Below are 5,207 nucleotides of genomic sequence, written 5' to 3'. Positions count from 1 at the left end.
TCTGGCTGCACAGCTCACTGTACCTAAGATGCGCGCGCGCTCTTTAGTTACAGAGCCCCTCCATGCTGAAAAGCATTTCATTTATTTATTTATATATTTGTTAAATGTTCATTATTCATATTTGTTAATTCAATTCAATTCGTTTATTTGTATGACGCTATTTTTTTCTTCTTTTCTTTCTTTCTGTCTGCCTTTTTTTTTTAAATTGAGATTGTCTCAAAGCAGCTTTACAGAACATAAACATAGAACAAAAATGTTATTATAATATAATAAAGAATAAAGTATAGTACAAAAAATTCAAGATTAATATTAGATATATTTAAATGTGTTTATATTTATCCACGTTGAGCAAGTCTGAGGTGACTCAGGTGACTGTGGGGAGGAAAAACTCCCTTAGATGGTAAAGGAAGGAACCTTAAGAGGAACCAGACTCAAAGGGGAACCTCATCCTCATGTGGGTGACACTGGAGGGGGTGAATATAAATAGGCAAGGCAAGGCAAGTTTATTTTTATAGCACATTTCATACACAGAGGTCATACACAGAAAACAATTTATAAGAGAGAGAAAAAAATATATATGTAAAAATAAGAGACACATGATAAAATCATAATAAAAACAAAGAAAAATTAAAGAAAATAAATGTGATTTTAATAAAAACAGTTTAAAATATGTTTAAAAGAATAAAACAGGAGTAAAAGTGATTTGGATAAAAAAAAGTGCAGTCAGCGTGAAGCAGCACAGTGCTCATTCAGTAAATGCAGAGTTAAACAGATGTATTTTTAATCTTGATTTAAAAGTGTTTAAATATATATAGTCTGATAAATGGTGTATTGATGAGGAGATTGTTGTCCTCAAAGACCACTTGGAGTCGGCATCTCCTCTTTAGTATAGAGTCCAACTGGAACTGGAACATCTGTAGATGCCTCAGGATCCTCACAGAGTCGGCCTCATCTCGGTGAAGGTCCAAAATCTTCATGGCACAGAAGACAATCGGAGCTGGTACAATTTCTGAACAAGAGAAGCAGTGGAGAAGGATTAACATAGCAGTGGTAGCCAGTGTAGAGGTGATAAAATTAGGCATTCTGATCTGAATTTGGCTGCTATTTCCAACTCACTGTAATATGCATTACAAAATAGTTTTCCAGGTTTTGATTCATCTGCAATAATTTGATATTACTGTATAATGATAATTGTGATGGGTGCTGTGTTAACTGTAATCTGGGTTGTAAACTGTGTTGAATGTACTTTGTCCTATATGCATGAAGTTTGTATGTTCCTTTCATGCTTTAGGGGTACTACAGTTTCCTTCTACAGTCCAAAGACACATTGCAGACAGACTGGCATCTCTAAATTGTCCATATTGTTTGAATGGGTGTTAGTGTTTGTGTAATTGTGCCCTGCAATAGGTTGACACCTTGCCCAGGGTGTCCCACTCCTTGTGCCCTGAGTCCTGGTATAGACTCCAGGTTAAGTTATGCACATTGAACGGTTTCTAATATGTGTTCTATGCTAAGACATCCATACAGGTATTGATAGATTATTTGAGTCAGTTGTGATAGACCAAGTGAATTATAATTAGCGTGTGGTTCCCAACAGCAGAATTGAATTTCTTGTTACACACTCAGTGACCACTTTACGTATTTTCCACCCCTACCCTTCTACCTCCTACACTCATTTTCTTTTTATCAGATAAACCTACATATCCATCATTGTACACAGACAAGTTACAAAAGACCATTATATGAGAGTTGGATCATTCTGAGCACATTTATCGACACTTGATAATGTGGGTGCATTTCAGTGGGTTTTATATTGGCCACTATATTAGACACTCATACCTTGTTGAGCCACACTGTCATATTAGACACACTCATTTTACAGATTTAATTCATGAACGAAATTTGTGTTAAGCTTCCGTTAGACTTTCTAAAGGTGTGTTCTTACTTAGCTGGATATTTTTAGGATACTTTTATTTTTGTATTCACAGGAACATCAGTGAGGTGTTTATTAATCCTAATCCCAATCCCAATCTTGATACAAGTTGTCTTTTTTCAGGACCAAGATTGCTAATTCAAAATTCATGCTGGTCAAAATTCCAGGTCAAAATTCACTCTGTCTAGCTGAACATCTAGAGTATAGGATGAGATACTTGTGAGCTATTCTAGCTATTCTAAGCATCAAGCCAGGATCTATATAAAGGCCCAGTACCTGTAAAAACTCAATGTCTTGGAAAGTGTCAGGGAAATGCGGATATCTTTGTGAATACAATTCAGACACAAACGCGGGGAAAAACACAAGATTTACTAAATAAAAACAGAAAAGAAAACTGAAACTCAAAAAACAAGACACAGTGATATTGTTTGTGGCCATCTACCTACTTTTACACACCTTTCATTTGCATTAATATTTGTTATAATCTACAAAATTGAATGTAACAATCAATTGCAAAAACAGTATAAAATATGATGATATGATATGACATTTTATTGTCAGAACATGTCTGAAACCACCACCCCCCCCAATAAATAAATAAATAAATGTAAATACTCTTGGTTTACTATTAAGTGTCTTATTTAGCTCAATGATCGCCTGGTGCACAAAGGAGTATTTCAATTTCTATTTTTTGAATCTTGGGATTCTGTATCTCTGATTTGATGGTAATAATTTGAAATCATTATGCAGAACATGATTGGGATCAGAAATTATATTATTAGCCAGTCTTAACAAATTATTATGATTTGTCATATAGTCATTCAGCACAGATATTAACACAGTGTCATCAGTATACTTTAAAATATACTGATTTAACTTGTCAGTTCGACAGTCATCTGCATACAAGGTGAAAAGTATGGCGGAGCTGACGCAATGTTGGGGTTGACTTAAAAGATGGAATTATTATTGATATCTAAATACCCACAGTTCCTATATGTAAATGTTCTACAATAAAACCCTATTGGTATAAATGTGCATTTATTTCAACACAGTGCTGGGCAATATTTTGCAAAAAAAGTTTAATTAGCATTTTATCTTCTTCTCCATAGTTCTGCTGTGAGCAAAAATCCCTATCTTGCTTCAGCAGAAATTCTTCAGTTCTACTGCATTTATGTAAATTAATACGAAGAAGTGCAGTACAAAATTAGCTTGCAAATAAAAATCGGAGTCTTTCATTCACATTTTAAAGAGCTCTATTTGTAAATCGACATCTATAGTATATGCTTTGTTAAAGCTTCTATATTTTTTATGTCTATTTAGGTAAAGACTTTTTATTAGCAATGAGATGCATCCATTTAATTTTGTTAGATGCTGTATCGTTTATGTTCTTCTGCTTTGAGTATAAACAAGTATGATCATATTAAAATGAATGAATGTGTAATATTCTTGTGCCCATAAACCTCAATTAAGTCAATGAAATAAAAATAAATTGAAACATTTAAATCTGCTGTAGTCTTTTACGTGAATATATCTACTCTTGTTAATTGTAATTGATCACTTTCTGCCTGTCAGGCAACATTTCTTTCTCTGTTAACTGCCTTCAGTTGCTTCATTTCTTGTTCCTTTATAATGAACATAATCAGATTCACTACAACATCATGATTAAACAGGATACATCTAATTTTGCTACTTTGAAACTTTCAGGTGGTTACAAAGTCCACTATTTAGGAGCATTTGTACACCATAACTGTGATCATACTATGAGGTCACAGTTTGGAAAGGTACAGAAAGGTGTATAATATCAGACTTTATTTTCACCATGAAAATAGAATCGAGTTATAATGTAACAGCAATCTATATACTGTTATATTTTCTGACAGCTTTTCCTCAAGCTCTCTGCCTCTGGTAGAAAAGCTTTGACAGAAAGAGCTGATAAACTCAAGTACCTTAATCACACTGGTACCTAAAGGATCATCTTTATTGCTAGAGTCACTGCATTGTCTCATTAGTTTTGGCCTCCCATGGCACCATTGTGTTCACACTCAGTCCTCCTGAAATGTCAGTGAAAAATGTTCTTCATCTTGGACACAGTGTAATATTCAATGTGCCGAACATATTTACACACTAAGACACACACCTGTCTAATTTCTACATACTAAAGGTATGAACAGAACATACGGGTAAGGTTATGCCATAAAAAAAGATGTGGTAAAAAACAAAACCTTGAACAAATATGCTTAAAATGTGCACTGATCATTGCATGCTGCAAGGCTGATTCTAGCTTTGGATTTGTAACTAGAGATAGATAAAGAACTTTTTTTATGTACTGAACAAATGGGAAGACAATTGTTGACATTTCACAGACAGTACAAAAAATTATGAACGGAATAAAAAATTAAATATGAACACCAAATAAATGATGGAAGTTGATAAAAAATGGACAAATGCTAACACCCCACCAAACTTATCCTTGTTATTGTTAAGTGTATGGCAGCATAATACGGAGTTTTGTAATGTTGGTTATCAAATCTTATATACTGATTAGATGACCAAGAGTAAATTTTAACATGTGATATTTAAAAGATAATAACCAGCAAAAGATAAAATGAGGCAAAAAGTGGTTCTGAAATTAAACAGCAGCTACTTATAACATATTGCTTTGTTTTTCTTAATACAATAGTAACTGTTTGAAATTTTTATTTTGTATAACTTTCTTTTTCACTCTCACATACCACCAGGATACTGTTATGTACTATATATATATATATATATATATATATATATATATATATATATATATATATATATATATATATATATATATATATATAATATTGTTGTTATAGTTACGACTAAGAGATGACGTGTTAGGTTAATATTAATGTGATCATTCTTATATATTTTTGTTTCTATAGTAACAGCTCATACACAGAGACTTGTACAATGGATTCTAAACATAATCTAAGACTAATAATAATAAATGACAGGCTTTGTTTCTGAGAGAGAGAGAGAGAGAGAGAGAGAGAGAGAGAGAGAGAGAGAGAGAGAGAGAGAGAGAGAGAGCTGAGGAGGAAGCTATGTATAATGGCATCAGCTGGAAACAGAACTATCTTGTGTTATTCCTTACTTATAAGTCTTATGTCACAGAGTTATTTTAAAGTGGATATCACTGGAAGCCTGACATTATTGATACATGATTGAACACTAATGAAATGTTTAAATGTAATGACAGATGTGTAAAACAACATGACTGTTGGAGTCAGTGAAGGTTCAT

This window comes from Tachysurus fulvidraco, chromosome 4 (genome assembly GCF_022655615.1).
Source record: "Tachysurus fulvidraco isolate hzauxx_2018 chromosome 4, HZAU_PFXX_2.0, whole genome shotgun sequence".
Lineage (NCBI taxonomy): Eukaryota > Metazoa > Chordata > Actinopteri > Siluriformes > Bagridae > Tachysurus > Tachysurus fulvidraco.
Note: the sequence above shows the minus strand (reverse complement) of the source record.